The following is a 19,474-nucleotide window of genomic DNA, read 5'->3' as shown; positions in this document are numbered from 1 at the left end:
GTTTTCTCTACATGTCCCCCAACCCCCTCTAGTGTTCTAAAATAACAAATAGTCAACACATGACCCAGTTTATTTCACGAATAAGTACATTCAGTAAAGTTGCCCAATGTCATCATTCCTGTGAGGAAATGCATGACCAGTATGGAGAATATGCTTAGACTCGAAATTTACTTTATTGACTCCTTATCAAGTTCTCAAAACATGGTGAAATTAAATGTGGGCAAATGTTAGGAGAAAGCTGGGAGACAAAAGGAGATGGGGCCAGTGAACTTGTAAGAGTAACTTTGGAAAAAGACTTTGAAGGAAAGTAGAGGCTGTTAGTTCTCATTTATAGGGTCTTGTGCATCCACAGAACTGTAAGGACTGCCTTGGTTGATCTCTAATTGAGAGTCAAACAGCATCATGAGAGTCAGTGAGGACAGACTACAGAACGTGGTGCCATTTGTTGGCAGAAGAAAAACTACGGTTGACCAGACCATAGATGGAAAGTCTCCAAACCCAAGCTGTGCCTAGAAGATAGGGAAAGATAGAGTATGCAGAGGCAGTATTCAGCAAAAGTGAACTTGAGAAATAAAGGAAACCATTCAGTTAAAGACTATCTTTGATTCCTTATTTGAGAGATGACAACATTGTCCTGGAATTGAGTGAAAGTAATAGGAAGTTACTATCTTCATTATATTCCACTTTGAGAACCAATGGACATGAAACCCAAATTTCGGGGAGGAAGAGGCTACTTTCTGGGTTGAAAGACTCAGAGAGTTCCAGCAAAAAAGGAAAAAAAAACTAAAGTTTACCTGTAAAACTTGCTTAGAATAATTACTTCATTATTTGTGTACTTGTCACTTTTTCTCTAAGGGACTCTAACTCTAAACTTTTTCTGGTCTCCACATCCTGCATGATGCCTAGTAAAAGGCCTGATTCAAATATTTTCAATTTTACATGATCATAAATCATAATTTGATCAAAAACTATCTGGTCTGAGTTGTGAAGTCAGATAGATTTAGGTTGAAATCAACTTTATCACTTATTAGCTGTATGACATTGAATAAATTATCCTCTCTAAAGAGTTTCTTCATCTATAAGATCCAATTGTTCTGAAGATTAAAAGAGGTAATGTGTATAAAGTACTTATCACAGGGCCTAGCAAACTGTAAGCATTTAAAAAATGGTAGTCTTTATTATTTATACTATTGAACTTTTTATTATTTCTTCTCACACACATAATCCATGGCCTTAGGCTACACATACATCAGTCAGCCAGAAACTCAAGTCAATCAATAAATAAGAAAAGGACACCAATCAATCTTCCAATTTTCCTTCTCTGACAAGATCCTGGCAACTGGTGGTGAGGGAAAAAAAAAAAAAAAAAGTCTGCTGCAAAGATGCATCATCTTTGTTATCAAAACAGAATCAGATGATGTCACAGTTAGCAGAAGTCTTTACAAATGAAGACAAATCTACAAATACAATGCTATTTCATTCTGCCTTCTTCAAAGACTCAAGCAAAAAACATTTAATAAATGAAAAATACACCCCCTACAAAACAATTGTGATGCTTTGGCTTTTGAAAAAATGATGAGAACATAACATAGCTTTAGTTATCAAAAAGTAGACAATGTTTTATTAGCACATGAATTTAAAAAAATAGTAAAGTAATTAATAACATTATTCTGGCCCAAAGACAACACTATTCTTTGAATGTTGACCCTAGAATTGAAAATGAAATACTTTATAGTTTATGAAGTTATATATTCAGAGAAGAAAGTTATCAGGGGAGAAGTATAGGTAATCATCTTAATGTATTTTGGGTAGATCCAAGAAAATGTTTGAGCCTTAGTCTGGGACTTATATTTGGCTTTGTTCTAGACCCAGAAAAATTATTTGTGCATAATATATGTCAGGTACATACGAGAAAGGAACAGAATTGAAATATGTGAATGGCATTGGACTATATCACTTCCAGGCAGATAAATTTTAAACTCCAAACTCTTCCTTATTTTGAAAACTATTCCATTGAATTTTGTTCTTTTCCTGCTACTCCCACTTTCTCTATGAACTGAGTGATACCCCAAATCACCCTGTTAAATGGTTTAACAACACTTAAAATGCAACAAAGAGCATCCCCAGCTCCGGGAGATACTTCTCCTTCATCCTTATGAATGACTGACACATAAACAAATGTGACGCCTAGAACTGGAGCCAGTTCTTCTCTTGCAAATATTCACACATCAAACAAATTCTCTTCGCTCATTTTCATAAAGATGGTTCTGACCATATTATCATAGCTAAAGGACGAGTATATAGCTCTCAAAACTCAATTGATCTTAGTTATCTAAGTCTTACTTTAAATGAAGATAACAGAAATCCTTTCTCTATGTAAAAAGGTTAAGCTTAAGGGGGAAAAAGTGAAAGATTTTTCTGGTTCATTCTAAATAGGCTTTGGAGAAAGAATCACTAAGTGTGAAACTCCTCACTTACTGCATTTCATTGATCAAAGCATTTTGTAAAACAGGCAAATGCAGAATTTTGAGAGGCATTTAAAGAGCTTGTCTTTTGGAAGTTAATACCCTTTGCTTAATTTATTATTGATTGCCATTCTCTTTTCCTCTCTTATACCGTCACCATGTATAAGGGAATATAACAAGATTCTCATTTGTCTGGAGTAAAGCTCGAATTGTCCCCACTCCAGATACTCGCGGGGACAAAGTGTAGGATGTGTGCATTCATTCGGATCCTGTCCATAACTAAGGCATTCCTACTATGTGCCTGGCTCTGCTTACTCAGACTGGTGCTGGCTCTGCTCCTGCCTCTGAACACGACACAGCAGGTGTTTCCTGATATGTCACCAACTCTGCAAATCCCAAGGTAACGTTCTGCTCACCAACTACATATCAGGCAGCACATAAATCGAGTCCCAGGATCCGAAAGAAAAGAACTTGTTCCCAGGCTTGTAGGAGGGCCAGGGGAGGCGCTTCAGTCCACACACGCTTTTTACTTGGACAGCTGCTGGTCAAGCACAGCTGACCCCTGCTCCGTGATCAGAGGAGGACCACCCAGCTCTGCTACCTCCACACTCATCCATTCTCATCTTAAATACTCCCCTTAAGTATCCCTCCTCCTACCACAGAGGAGATTTAACTCCTCAATGGCTCCAACGATTAATGGGAAATCTTTCCTGCTGACACCATATGTCCTCTCTCTCCCCTCCCCAACCTTTCTGTGCTATAGCCCGCTTTTCTACCTTCCAAACTCAGGGAGAATAATATTACTCTCGGGGGAGAGTAATAATATTCTTCACATATAAAATACTAATTTTAATTATAGCTTTTGACTACACAAAAGCTGCCCTGCTCAAAATGCTTTTCAATCTTGTAATAATAACAATATTTATACAGACTTACCATGTGTTAGACAATACATTTCACATTTCCTCCCCTACACAGCCCTGCAAGGTGGGTATTAGGGCCAAGAAAATTGAGGCATGGGTAGGTTAAGTAACTTGGCCAAGGTCAAACAGCAAGTGAGCAAGACAGCACTCAAACCAGGTCTGTTCAGATGCCAAAGCCCAACTTTCAAAATGCCCCCACACTGCTTCGTTATGTCAAGATGTTGAGAAGCAAAACAAAAATATGATTATAGCACAAGGAATTTGCTGAATACAAATGTATTTTCCTTTAAGCTTATCAGAAACCAAATCAAAAAAAGTATTTCATTGTAGTTCAACAAAAGACGAACACTATAGAGTAAGTTCAAGTTGCCTAAACTTTAGATTTGTACTCCTGTGAGTAGAACGTGCAGTAGTTCAAGTTTAAATGAATACTGGCCATGGGCTAAAATATAATGCACCTAAATTGATTTATGGACACTGTGTCTCTTAATAATTCACAGTTAGGATTTCCAGTTTTAACCAATCCTCTTCAATAGGAGCTTGCTCAAAACACTTAACATCGTTTCCTTTGAATACCTGTGGTTAGTGCAAATGTTGCCCACCACGATAATCCAATCAGCAAAGCCTGCAGTAAACGTTTGCCTCCTGCCACCCACGTATTTGCTCTGCCCAGTGGCTTGCCCATACAGGTCAAGTTACTCCTGTGTACGCTCCCCACAAACTGAGTTTACAGCTCAGTATTCAAGATGGTTTCATTGTCTCATGTCTTCATGTCTATAGCCATCTCTCTACTCATGAAAACCGTAGACACCTTTGACCTTCACTTCTCTTCCTGAGATCACTTTTCCACCTTTGTAAATATATATTATGTACCTTTATGTAAATAACATATTCATCTCTTCTGCATGCAAACCAAATAACCCACTCAGGTGTTTTTTTGTTTTTGTTTTTGTTTTATTATGATTAAGAACAGATCAAATCTAGTTTAGGAAGAATATTTTTACTTGCCCTATACTGCAATTGTAATGACAAAAAACAGCACTTCAAATTCTCAATTCCCCCTAATTTGGGGCAGTTTCAAGTGACTGTTTCATTTTCTTTTTCTTTTTTCTTTGTGTGTGCGTGTGTGTTAACTATTTTATTTTATTTTTAACATTTTTTATTAGTTTCAGGTGCACAAAACAATGTAATAGTTAGACATTTATCATTTATATCCCTCACACAGTGACAACCCCCCTCCCCAATATCTGATACCATATAGTCACTGGTTTATTTCTGCTTACATCTTGAGTATTATTTCTCTTTCAGCACAGTAACTTCTACAACTCATGTAATCAGTAAGTATTAATTGAATATGAGTTATTTTAAATAAATATAAATAGCTATACAGAGGAAATATTTATACCACAGATTGTACAAAACATGAACACTATCAATTTAATTTTCCAGCAAGCATTTATTAAGGATTTATTTTATTAATTAAACATCTCTGCCCCTTCCATTCTAGACATCATCTAGCTCAGCGCTGCTCAATAGAAGTATGATGCCAAGTCACATATGTAATTAAAAATTTTCTAGCAGCCACGTTAAAAAAGGTAAAATGAAACAAGCAAAGTTGATTTTATTTTTATAATGGATTAAAGTGTTAATATAAATTAAATGAATTTTATTTAACCCAACATATCTAAAATATTATCATTTCAATGTGTAATCATATAAAAATGATTGACAAATTTTACATTTCTTTGTATTAAATATTTTAAACTTGGTGTATATATTTACATTCAATTCAGACGAGCCACAGGTGAAGCGCTGAAAGCCAACTGTGCTGAGTGCTGGATCTACATCACCTGTTCTCAGCCTCACTGCACATTGGAGTGACCTGGAGAGCTTTTAAAAATCTTGCTATCAAGCCACACCCCAGACTGATGAACTCAGAATTTCTGGGAGCAAGACCCAAACATCAATATTTGTTAAAGATTCCAGGTGATTCCAATGAGCAGCCAAAGTTGACAGTCACTTACCAAAAACATACGGAGAAAGTTAACAAACACATGGACATAGTCATTTGGTTCATTTAAATGTCAGGGGAGGCAGCAATAAATAACATCAAGGGGCTCATAATGAGAGAGAGAAAGAGAGAGAGACACACACAGACAGAGGAGAGAAGAGACAGAGAGGGGAGACAGAGACAGAGAGACATCACAAGTACATACAGTGCTGTGACAACTACTCAAATAGAAATGTGAATAAAATACAACAGGATAGCAGAGAGGGAAAGAAGAACAAAAACTGATAAAGGGCAATTGCTCATGCACAGGCCGGCAGAGGTTATTATTGCTGCCAGATCAGGAGTGGAGAGTATTTATTCGAAGGGGGCACTTAGGAGGTTTTCAGTGACCTAAGCAAAAGGCATTTTAGTTGATACCGTAAAAACCTCATTAATCAGCACTTAACTAATTCAGATTTTATAATTACTGATAGACATTGGGCCAGAATTTGCTTTTGCTCAATATGGGGGATGGGGGTGGGGGAAGGTTTGCAAAGGAAAACTAACAGAACATTTTGAATTCTTAATACATTATCTAAATAAATAAAAATAACTGACACATTCACAAATGTAAGTTTTTAAATCTCAGTTAGTTTACCGTATTATTAAAACATTGTTAAAGTGATCCCATCATATTTTTTAAGGAAAATCATAGTAATTCAGGCTTATCCCACACATGTATTTTTGTGATAATAGCACAAATTCTTAAATCTGTTCTTCCGTCAAGTAGGATTCATAGCACGATAAATTTTTGAGAACGTTTTCTATCATATATCCTACCTTAGTTGTAAAATAAGAACATTCTTCCAGCACCCTCCCTAAATTTCTTTTTCTGACTAATACCGCCTTTTAATTCCCTTATTTGCTCACAAATGAGCTCAGAATGCTCCTCCCTCGGGAAGCAGTCCCTGACTCCCTCCCCCTGCCCCTCCCCCGCCTCTCCTCCCATTGTGTTGCCTGGTACAATGTGAACAGCGTCTCATTCTACTTGTGCCTTAAACAAATAAGCACAAAACAGTGATCTTCATGTCTTCTCATCTTCCTCCGACCCCAGCACAAAGTGTGGCACATGGTAAGTACTCAAAAATATTGTTCAAGTTAGATTAAAACCAAGAAAATGGCACTTCGTGGAGCCAAAGCAAAACCCAAAATATATTTCCACAAGAATAAAAGAAAAACTGTATGCACTCAGTGAGGGTGTACAGATATTTCTTAAAGTGGTTTGTAATTATATCACCTTAAAAGGAAAGTCGAATCAACAGATGATATCAGCTTCTGCACTGGAAATTTTTCTACAAAATAATATGATTACCTCCCTCCTTGAAAGAGAGAAACATATATATCATGATTTCTACACTGAGGGTTTAGAGAGTGAATGTGTTTTGTTCTAATAGCAAAATAATTGGAGATACTGCTGTGCTGGTCAGATGACTCAACCAGAAGACTTTTGATTTACTAAACATGTCTTCCTAAGTAAAGCAAAGCTAACCGAGGCCAACAGAAATAATAATGCACTGCCCAAGACTCTCCCTAAATCTTCAGGAAAAATAAGTCAATGAGAAATAGAATTGCCTTTGGGAGAGATAGACCAATGTGGCTCTGACCTGAAGACGCTCTGAAGAACACGTGTCAAGGGGCAGACAAAGCATGGGGGAGAGGGGTAAATCGCCCAATGTTCACAGGCTGGGGCTGCTGGATGTGCACTGTATGTTTTAGTATCACTCCTAGGGCCCAACCCTACCACCCCTGATCTTCCCAGGGCAGAAAAAATAAGGACTTACAGAGCAAAGCCCTGCTCCATGAGATTTCCTCACATTACATCTGCTGTTGGACTAATTCACCTTGAGACACAGAATGCCTGGACCATAAGTGTATCTTACACTGGGGCCATGGGTGAGATGGGTTTCATATATATATACAGATATATAGATTTATAGATAGATAGATAGATAGATAGATAGATAGATAGATAGATAGATGGGCTAATGGCAATGTCTTTTACTGTAACAATTTTTTTAGTTAAACATTCACCATATATATCATACAAGGTATGATCAGAAAATACGGTGAATGTTTAAACTTAAAAAAAATTATTACAGTAAAAGACACATTGCAATTAGTCCCCCTCAAAATACTCCCCCTCGCCTCGCTTTGAACACACTTATCCCATTGCTCTTGCCACTTTCTGAAGCAGTTCTGTAAGTCCTCTTTCGTGAATGTCCTTAGTTGCACTGTCGTGGCTGCCTCGATGTCCTGAATGAATTCAAAATGTTTACCTTTCGTGGTAATTTGGACTTTGCAGAATATCCAGAAGTCACATGGTGCCAGATCCAGTGAAAAAGGTGGATGAGGACACACTGTAATGTTTTTATTTGACAGAAATTGCCACATACCAGAAGTGATATGTGACATGGAGCCTTTCCATTGTGATCACAAAATATGGTGAATGCCGCTGCCAGGGACCATCCAATGGAAAGGCAGGGATCTTCAATACTAGAAGCAATATGTCCAACCTTAGTAACAGTGTGTGACAAGTTTCAACTTATTCAGTGCAGTCAGTCGGGTATGAGCTATGGTTGAGAGGTGTGTTTTAAAGTGTACTGTAAATCATCCTCCATCATGACAACACTCTGTGTCACACATCACTTCGGGTATGTGGCAATTTCTGGATCTGGCACCGTGCAACATTTGGCTCTTCCCCAAAGTCAAAATAATTCAGAATGTTGAGGCAGCCACTACAGCGCAACTAAAGACACTCACGAAAGAGGGTTTCCAGTACTGCTTCAGAAAGTGGGAAGAATGATGGGATAGGTGTGGTTGAAGCGAGGGGCAGTATTTTGAGGAGGATTAATGGCAGTGTCTTTTACTGTAATAACTTTTTTTATTTAAACATTCACCATATTGTTTGATCACACCTCATATATATATTATATACATATATATTATGATTCATATATATGTACCATGTTTCCCTGAAAATAAGACAATTAGTTCTAATGCATCTTTTGGAGCAAAAATTAATATAAGACCCAGTCTTATTTTACTATAATATAAGACTGGGTCTTTAATAATACAATATAATGTAATGTAATATAATATAACATAATATAATACTGGGTCTTATATTAAATTTTGCTCCAAAAGATGCATTAGAGCTGATTGTCTGGCCAGGTCTTATTTTTGTGGAAACACAGTATGAATACATATATATGAATAATACAGATAATTCTGTAAATTCAATGGATAATAGTAACCTATGTCAGAATAAAAACTCCATAAGCTAAGGTTATCTGCCAAGCTCTTAAATCTACCCACCTTGGGGGGAAAAAATATAGCAATCTCAGGTACATTTTATGGGTCTTTTTTCTTCATTTTTGTCTTTCTTGAAAATCATTTCTTCCTTTTGCCCCCCCCTAAATGAATGTATCCCTTAAAATGCCCAAAAGCATCTTAAAATGTTCAATCACATAAAACAGAAAGTAGCCTTCATTTTTAGACACTTGCGAGATTTCATATATTATTGCTTTAATCCAATTTGGCAATTCTTAAATAGATCCAAAATGCATATATAGTCCCAATAAGCTTTCAATAATAGTCCTCTCTTCAAAGAGAACAATACTATTAATTAATATACAACTGGTTAAGTTTAAACTAATAAATCACAATCAAGCAAGTGTAGGTCTTCAGGAAACTGCCTTAACCATCCATGTCTTTACAATTCCATATTCAGCATTTATAATAAATCCCAATTCATGTGTGTGAATATATAAATATTCATGCATAGTGAAATGTGCACCTTTAAATGCACAAGATACGTATGCAGATGTAAACGTGTTTTATGACATCAGCTTACAAAAATGTCTTATAGACATAGTATGTTGGTCTTGGAGAAACTACCACTTTTGATATCCATTAGATATAATACGTGTCATCATCATGGTATAATGCCATTGTGTAAGCTTTATCTATTAGCAACTCAGAATTATGTAAATGTTCTAGGAATGAAAAGAAATTGTGAAGCCATGGTCAATAAAGCATTTCTATGTCAGTCATCGTCTTTTCCTTTAACTCCATCGAGTTGCAATGACTTCCCAATCCATTTACCACTTGTGGGTCTTCCTCTGTATCCTCATTATAAGAATGACAAATTGCTTAGATAGACTGAGTGCTACTGCAAGGCCAAGCAAAAGCCACGCTTTGAAACCCAAACCAATGGTTTTGTCTATAGAGTTGCCCAAACTAACAATCAGCATACTTAACCAGTTCCTTCTCCCCCATAAGCCTATGAAGAAGGCTAATTTCCAAGGGCAGCCCAAGCAGCAATGTGGCAGGCATGTTCAAGGCTGGGACCAGAAGTCTGGGCTCCCGTTGCTGAAGTCCATGGTAGGCAGCTCCAGGGTCAGGATATATGGGACCGAAGTCCAGAGATTCATTTAAGGCAGAAAGACCCAGAAGGAAACAGCTCATAGGTGTAAATCAGGGCCCATTTTGAGATTCAAGTCACAAATCAGAGAAAAGTTAGAAAGTGATATTAAAAAGGGAGCATTTCAAGATATAAAACAAGGCCCTTTTGCCCTATTTATAAGGCACCAATCAGTGCTAATAAGTGTGTATAAGCCTGTGGAGGTGGAGACAGGGCCTGTAGGTGACTGCAGCCAAACACCGTATCTTCTAGGCCGAGGACTGTTCATGATTCTAAAAGCTCCACTCCCAACCTCCAAGTTCTTTGCTTTCTTGTTTTCCAATTATGACTATCTTCATCCTCATACATATCTAGTAAAACAACACAATACGACATCCACTTAGTTCAGTCGTCTGGGAAATGCTAGTGATGATACAGAACTGTGGGTCCAATCATGCATTCAAGAGCCAGTCCATTTAGTGGAAAGAGGAAAATCAAATTGTTTATTTTGCATCATCCAGAGCCAAAAAATTACTATGTGAATGTTGTGCTTTTCAAGTAGCTGTACTGATGTTGGGTAGACATAATCATATTCCCAGGCATTTCTACACTTTGTCACTTTGGTGTATTATTTTTTAAACTGCCTTTTCTTCCTGGAATCAAATTTATTTATCCTTTTGGGATGCTTAATTCCTTAATGTCAGTCAATTTTTTTTTCCATTAAGCAAGCAAGTTCTTTGTTTTTTCCACTAAATTCTTTAATCAGCTTTTGTTCAGAAACTGTTTATTTCTATCTGTATTACAAATGGTAGACTGAGCCAATCTATCAACCCAAGATAATACTAATAGGGACTTTGTCAGTTCGTCCTTTCCTCTCAGGGCCAAAGATACTGCATTCTGTATTTTTTTTAAAAAAGGAAATAATAGGATTAGACTAAGACTGAGGACAAGAGGATGTCAGACCAAACAAAGGCTTCTTCTAGAGCTTTCCCATTTTATATGGGGAATTGTAATCCCATTCACGCTAAATGTTTTGACGGTGCTCATTATGCAAAAAACATTAGAGGCTAGAATATTTTGTTACCATAGTTCTGCCTACTGGGAACCATAATTAAAGCACATTTGAGCAAATGCAATTTTATTTGTTATTAAGCAACTAAAAGCTTAGTCAACCTTGCGAATATAGCATTATTTTAGGATTACAATTCGAGCCGGCCAGCTAGTCAATAAACTTTATTAGTCCCGATCTTGATTAGCAATGCCTCCTATATTCCTATTGTAGGAGGTGTCTATGCTATATAACAGTGGTTCTCAAACTTTAGGATGCATCAGAATAACCTGGGGTGCTTGTTAAAACACATTACTGAGCCCTGCTTCCAGAGTTTCTCATTCCTTAGATCTGGGGTAGGCTCCTAAAACTTGCATTTCTACTATGTCCCTAGAGGATGCTGATGCTACTAGTCAGCAGACTACACTTTAAGAGCCACTGGCATCAAACCCACCTGGGTTCATATCCTGGCTCTTCCACTAATATCTATGTGGTCTTGGGCAGGTTATTTCATGTCTCTAAGCCTGAATTTTTTAATCCACATACTGGGGATAATAATATCTATCCAATAGGCTTGTTGTGAGCATTAAATGAGACAAAAAACATGGAAAGTGCTTAGCCCCATTCCTGGCATAGGGAAAAGTCAATGCATGGCAGCAGTTTATTGTATTGTTAATTGGGAAAATATGCCAAGAGGTAGTTCAAAGTATTTATCATCAGCAGTGTTCATAAGATTCACTTGGAGAGCTTTTGCAAAATTCATACAATAAGACACCCCCACTCTCACAGATTCTGATATAGTCCCTATTTAGTTGACACTAAGATGCCGCTGATTATGAGATGCACTATTATTTTACTGATAAGAAAGAAAATTCTGCAATTATACCATGATTAAACTAATGGAATGTACATTCGCATTTCCGAAATGAGAAACTGGGAAGAAATGTGCATCCTGGAATCGATAAAATACAATGGGTACTGATGTGAATTTGGGCTTGCTTCCCAGGTTATTGTGATATGCAGTTCTGGTTGAGAAACACTCACTTAGTCAATGTGACAACTGCAAGCTGACCTCCAAGTTCAGGAGCCTTGAAGTTGGGAGAGCCGGCAGGTCGGAAGCCCATCCTTAGCACTGTAACATAGCCCAATGTCACAACCCACCATATGATTCCATAGGCTGTTACTGAAAGAAAAACATTCCCATTTGTTTTGATAGCAGCATTCACCCTCTCATCTTGGAGGAGGCTTTCCCACTGAATGCAGTTACCCACATGATGAGAACAAATCAGTCCATTGATAGAGCTAGTCAGATCACAGGAGAGCCTAACGGAGTCAGCAGGAAGGTGTCAGGCCAAGATAGCTTTTTCTTATCTAAACATGAATTCCAATCCTGAGATTTGAGGAGTACTGGGGAACACCTTTAAGGGAAGCAAACCATGGCTTACTTTCAGGGGAGAAGGGAGGACGGTAGAGGTCACACATATTACCAGAACTTGGCCATAATAGGTTTTCACTTTCCATCATGATTTTTAAATTGTAGTTTTTAAAGTGTTGTAAAACATAAAGAGCTGATTTGGTATAATCTGATTAGTCTCTCAAGTTTATGGCTATTGAGATTTCCCTTCACTCTGGGAATCTTGGATGAAGACATGAGTAGCATATGACCTCCCTCAACTTCACACGAATGCCCTCACCCATAGGAAATACACGTGTTCTGTAATGCACCATGGAACATGGCAATATTTTCTGACATTTTTACTTGGGAGATAAGAATTTTTAATAACTCCAGTAAATGGCCTCTGGTAGTCTCCATGCACAGAAACTAATTATAACAAGAAAATAAAATAATATTCATCTTAACTTCTGAAAATTCTAAGAATGTACATCTCTAATGAAATGTTAAAGTAAAATCATAGCTCTATTTGCAAATTTTCAACCATGAAAATTTCAGTTTAACTTGTGATTATCTTGTGATTACCCAGCCCCTCCTACAATGAATGGGATCGCCAACAACTAATAGTCTTCTAGTTAGGACTCAATCCAGATGGGCAAAGATAAGGTGTGTAAGTCAGGGAGTATAAAGGTCCAAATAGTGGTAAACCAGTGCAATCATTATTAAAATTGAAAAGTGCATGAGTATGAATGCTTTTGTCATTTTCTTACTGCATTGGTACCACACACATACACACAAAGTCAATGAAATCTATACTTCCCCAAATATTTTTTTGTACCTTGGAAATCTCTGTTGGTCCTGGCTCATATTAAATTCCTTTCTATAGTTGTACATTCAATATTTGCCATAATATTTTTTAAACTGTGATGTTCTTAAATTTTCACACTTCTAATTGCAGAATGGGAAATACAAGATATCATAAAACTCAACAAAAATGTCTACCTAATTTAAATGACTGAACATGTAGAACATAATTTAATATAAAATGTTGTCACTAGAATAAGGACAGCTTAGACGCAGTCACACTGGTCATAGAAACCATTGAGGAGGAAGCAGCAAGATCTTTATAGGAAATTAATTCCTTTTACTATAAATATAGAGGACAGCATTTTTTTTAATTGATCTGTCTTAAAAGGTTTAGTTGCACCATGAATGCAACCACTATCTTCCACATAAGAAGATAATGACTGGTCTTGCAATTCTTCAATTCCATCCACCACAGCAACATCCAAATAACTTATTGGCACACACTTTTCCCCAAGGGTTTATCTTCATTGAGAGATTCTTCGTGCACCTTATCTATTTTTGTGTATAAACTTCCAAAATTTTATCACATTGGTGTATGGGACGTCTTTCAATATTTTTAGTCTTTGTAAGCCAAAAGGGAAACCTTAAGAGATAAGCATTAGCAACAGTTTGGAGATTCTGATTTGTTTTAACAGAAACATCAATTATTTCAAGTCCTCTGCTGATTAGAAACTAATAGATCTCACTTGATACGTCAAAGCATTTTGATATTATGTTTTGCAATCCTATAAAATGCCATTGCCATTTCTAATAATTATCTGAATGTTCGGCTTTTCCAATATTCTTCTCTCAGTCTTCTGTGTCTCTTAGGGAATCAAACGGTATTGCTTGTTTAAGAAGAAATACGCTAAAGACAGGATGACACAACAATTTCAGGAGGAAAGAGTAACAGTCAAATGACCTTTCCTTCTCTGGTATAATTCCTAGGATTACAGAAAATGTAGAGACCTAACACACATCACCTTCAGAGAGACCTTTAGATCTTTCAACTTAACCTGTGGCCAAAATGGAATACGCAGAAGCTGAGTGCCTGAGTCGTAAGGCAAATTTGTAACAAACAGCTCTTGAAACTGTTTAGCACCCAGAGGGTGCTAATTAATGGAACATCAACCTGGTTCTACGTTTCCAGCATCGTAAAAGGATTCTTTCCTGGGATCCATCTGTTTCAACATTTTACTCAATGTGCCGGATGAAAATATTAGAGAGGACATCATAAAATTTGTAGGAGGGAGAGTGACCATATTGGATGACCGAATCGGGTTTGAAAAGGAAGCTGACTGATTAGAAACGACGATTAAATCTAATGAGATGAAAGGTAATAGCAATCAATTTAAAATGAGGTGATTGAGTCCAAAGGGACAGCTGTTTTGTACAGAACAGACAGTAGCAACAGCGTAGTAGCTAGCAATCCATGCAACTTATTCTATAGAAAGGTTAATATGAATCAACAGTGAACGGAATGTTTGTTGAACGAATGAATAAAGGTAGTGCAGAATCAATGAGAGAGGAGGGGAAGGGAGGGAAGGGGACGGAAAAAGAAAGAAGGAAAAGAAGGAGGAGAAAGGAGACGCCCTTGTCTCTGTGAGCCCAGACCACCCTTGCAGGACAAGTACGGACAAGCTGGGTACACTCAGCTGACCTGTACAAACGCTCAAATCAGTAACATCCAAGACATTTTTTAAAGAAACAGGCTTATTTAGCCTTGGAGATCTAATAATCATGTTCAAATATCCTAAGAACTTTAATAGAAAAAGAATTGGAGGTGGTGTTGTTTGACCCGATAGTTACAAGTAGCACGAATGAATTGAAGGCTGAGGAGCAGAAGGAGATTCTGTGAGAGTATCCCAGTGTCTCCGTTCTCCAAGGATGGAATGGCTCAGCTTGGCAGCTACTGACCACTCTGTCCAGACGTTGGAGTCCTGACTAGGAGATCCTTGACTAGGTTTTTGCAAAACTAATTAAAGCATAAAATAGATGGTAGGACTAGATGATCTCTGGAAGTCCCGCCCAACCTCAAGATTTCAATATTCAGACATTTTCCTGTGGTACAAATTAGATTCTTGCAAAAGATACTCTCATAAAAACAATGAAAACGAATGGTTAGCTTCAGGGAGGTGAACCAAGTCTTTAGGAAATCCTAAGAGAATCCTTTATTTTCTTGCCCGTTTACTCTTTAGAAAGCTAATCTCATTCCCTAGGAAGGTATTAATATCTCTTTGTCCGCTGCTATCCTGGCTGATTTGGGGAATTTACACATAGCGTGCTTTATCTTGTGAAATATAATAGTCTGTCCAGCATTCTTCCTTTGTGAGAAATCCCTATTCACTTTCATAAATTATGTGAATGGATCTGAAGCGTACTTTCCTTTCTTCAATAGAGACTATTCCCCAAAGTCGCCTGAAACATGCCAAACATCGGCTCCTACACACGGTTCAATACGCGATATTGATAGGTATTATCACTGGGTGAATTCTGAATGCGAGGCCTATTTCACACACTCCTACACAATTCCCTCCTATCCCACGGCCCAGTCACAGAAAACTCAAGGAAATCAGAATAATTTGACTATTTGCCTACACAAGCTATAACTAACCAGGTAAATCTGCTAAAGCAAACCCCAGTAGAGCATTCCAAAATCTAACAGAAACTAAATAAACATAATAAGTCTGATAAATATTTCTCTAATTTAATAAGTCTTTTAAAATATCTTTGCGATGTCTGAGGGATAGTGGATGGGGGGAGGGGAGATCACACAGTGTGCGGGATATAAATGATAAATGTCTAAGTATTGCTTTGTCTTGTGCACCTGAAACTAATAAAAACAAGTATCTAAGTATCTTTCACCTGCAGTACTTTAATATTCAAAGATGTTGCTTTTCCATTTTGTGAGTTCCTGGGTGTCCAAGTGTTTATTTTGAGTTTATCATAGGTGCCTCATCCATCTTTGAATGATCAGATGCAATGATTATTTACCATGGTACAAAGAAAGGTGAGCAGAATCCCTGAGCCGTGAATTCTTTTAGGGGCGTTTACCAGGCCCAGAGTGTTCCCTAACATGTATGTTCATCAAAACGCTCAGCGTAAACACAACTTTATCACTAACTAGGGTTTGGGCCCCAGGTCCCTCAGTGGTCTCCTTCCCTGTCTAGGTCACCTGCACCTCATGGGAGCATGGCAGACTCCTCCTGTCCCTTGGGCAAAGGATGAATAAAAACAACCCTAGCAGCTGACGCTTAATTCCTTTCCCCAAGTCCCACTCCAATTCCAGGCCCTGATCGAATCTGCCCAGAGCGGCCAGGCTTTCCTAACTGGAGAAGTCTCCCTACACATCTGTGCTGTACCATGCAGTAGGCGCCAGCCACGAGCGGCTAGTTCAATTTCATTTTAAATTAATTCAAATGAAATAATTTTTAAAGTTCTCTTCCTCAGTTGTACTAGCCTCATTTCAGAGGTCCGTAGCCACAGATGGCCAGCGGCTGGCGTGGAGAACATTTTCGTCCTTCTCTACTGGAGGATTGCTCCAGGATCCCATTTTGACTTGGGGTAACATTATTCTTGACTTGGGCAAACATTGTTCTTGGAGTTGATCAGACTCTATCTCCTGCTAAATATCAGAGTGTGCAACTCAGAGTGTGCAGACGCTCATTTATTCATTCAACAAACACTTATCAATTCCTTTTCTAGCTGCCGGATATAAAACCATGAACAAAACAGACACTGTACGTGCTCTCGTGAAACTTAGTTCTAAGGGAAAAACCAACAGGTAAAGAGCTAATGGAGAAAGACTATCTCAGATGTAAGATGCAATCTCCCCGTTAGCCTCCTAATGACTAGAGTTGGTTTCATTCAAGTGACCACAGCCCCAGGGCAATGGGTCTGCATGACATTCTTCCGGTGGCAACACTGATGGTTTTAGGATTTATTTGAGTCTGGTGTTCTTTTCAGTCTTCTTCTCTTCAGAATTCCTACCCACTGCTTAATCCTTGCCTGTGTCCTTGGTTCTTTCTTAAAGCGTTCTCCAAGCTTTATATTTCAATTATCACATGTTTGGGTGTGACTCCTAACTACTTATATTCCCAAACAGTACAACAAACTACTCCATATTACCTCTTGGAAGACCCCACTCCCAGTTTCTTAGCCTTGTCGTTAGAGCTTCAAGATGTCTCTTAAACTAATGTCTTTCTTCCATTCTCAGTGGATATACAATCCAGACTGTCACTACTCATACGTGAATTACTAAAGCAACCTCCCAGAAAGATTTAATGTCTCAATTTCCCTTCCTTGCAATCGATCATGCACACAAGTCACGATTAATCTTAAAATGGTCTGTCATCACCCCTGTCTGTCTTCTCTGCACTGGAAGCAGCTTTCTGGCCATGGCTCGCCACCTCCTGAGAGTGTATATCTGCCTCTCCCCCTTCCACCTTTCAGCTCTGGGCCAACCACTCTCTGCAGTGACTGAAGCGACCCACCAGAGACACTGACAGATGAGAACTTCAGCAGCTCGGCAGCCTCGTGTCCCCTGACCTCACTTAGCCCTAGCAGCAGCTTCCAAACCAGTGCCATTTCGAGGGATATAGACACAGCAGCCAAGTTCATTGGGGCGGGGGCTGCCACAGTAGGGATGGCCAGTTCTGACCGGGGGTTAGGACTGAGTTTGGAGCCTCCGCATTGCTTATGCCAGGAACCCTTCTCTGAAGCCACAGCTCTTCTCCTGAGCCGTGCTGGGCTTTGCCCTCTGGAGACCCTGGAGGTCTTTGACCTGACAGTGGCCTTTCTCATCCTGTCTGCCACGCACAGGAGCCATCTCCACCTCTCATAGCTCTTTCTTCCACATCTCATCTGACCTGTTATGTCCCTTTCCCCGTACCTCTCCAAGCAGCCTGGGAAAAGTGGTTGGCTCAGGGTTCAACAGAGGAAAGACAAATAAATGCTGTACGAATAAGAAAAAAAAAAGTAGCCTGTCATTACCCTACCCAAAAACCCGTCCTGGTACCCTGTGAGCTGCAGAATCAAGTTTCTGTTTAATGAACTTATTGTTTTGGGAGATAAGGCTAATACTGAATAATTCTGTTATTAAAGTGACTGTTTCATTTAGGAGTAAGACTTATAACCTGTTTTGTCTCTGAAAATGACTTTAAATTTTTCAGGCTGATGTACCTCTTGGCTCTTATGACATATTATGTACCTACATATATCTCCTCATTTTATCTACTTAAAGTGTTTCTAATCATCTTCCTCCCACAGTTTCCACCAAATTCTTCTTTCACAACACAGAGAGAGAGAGAGCAAGAGAGAGAGAGAGAGAGAGAAACAAGCTTATAAAGGTAATTTACTGAGTTCACTGATATAAATGGGAGTTTTAAGAAGTACAGAAAACTATTTTAGCATATTCTGGCCAATTTTATGTACTGTTCCTATTGTCTAGCCTACACTGTCTTTTTCCATGGCATCTGAAGCCCAACAACTTGCGTTAGAATGACTTTCTTCAGACAACTTTTGGATCAACATCTACAAATGAAAACCAGCTCGGCATCCGGTCAGAGGATCCAGTAGTGACTAGTAATTTTGCCAGCGTTCAGGATGCTAAAAACTAAAAATCACAAACTCATCCTTTATTGTGTTCTCAAACTCAATATTTATCTTCCATGTATTTTAATTGTCCAAAGAGCAACAAAATTGCGCTTTGACTTCATTAGGTACTGAGGCAGAACTAATGAAAGACTCCTTATTAAAATATTCTAGTTACCTTTTCAAAAATACCTATCTCCTTTCTCACGAGGGTTCATTATAGAAAAGAAAATTCAAGTCTCATTTGTTATTATCCTTACCTGCCCTAGCAATCAAGGGAAAAGAAGATTTTCTTATCTTTCTGTCATATTTTATTGCAGTTGAATTAATTCTCGTAGTTATATCCTTATTACAATTATACAAGTTAATTGATGCTTAAAGTTACTAACGTCCAAATGTGCAATATTTTTTTCATAATAATTACTGTTTCTATTACCATGAATCTACGAGACTCTGAGAAACTACATAGACTTTCACTCAGATCCCTTGACATATGTTCAAAATTATTAATATATAAACATGTATACACAACATAATATACATTACTATACATAAACAACTCTATTAGATGAGACTAGATCCTAACCAATCACTGATTAACCCTTTTCTTAGTACCATTTGACAGGAGCTTTAGGTCACTAGAATGATCTTCATTGACTTGGAAAAGAACAAAAGACATAAGTTATGTCACAGGTCACTAGCAGATACTTAATTGTGCTTAAATGCTTCTATATTTGTATGCAGTATTTATTTAA

The 19,474-nt window shown here is 38.1% G+C and overlaps 1 protein-coding gene and 1 pseudogene across 5 annotated transcripts in view; one reads left to right on the top strand and one right to left on the bottom strand.

Moving 5' to 3' along the window:
- The window catches only part of LOC141567654 (ATP synthase F(0) complex subunit C2, mitochondrial pseudogene), a 49,779-nt pseudogene extending 31,809 nt beyond the window's left edge, over positions 1-17,970 (top strand).
- GRM8 (glutamate metabotropic receptor 8) overlaps positions 1-19,474 on the bottom strand; it is a 680,449-nt gene that overhangs the window by 414,369 nt on the left and 246,606 nt on the right. The window lies entirely within an intron of this gene.

Source organism: Rhinolophus sinicus, linkage group LG11, assembly GCF_036562045.2.
Source record: "Rhinolophus sinicus isolate RSC01 linkage group LG11, ASM3656204v1, whole genome shotgun sequence".
Lineage (NCBI taxonomy): Eukaryota > Metazoa > Chordata > Mammalia > Chiroptera > Rhinolophidae > Rhinolophus > Rhinolophus sinicus.
The sequence above is the reverse complement of the archived record's forward strand: the minus strand, read 5'-3'. Positions and strand labels throughout refer to the sequence as shown.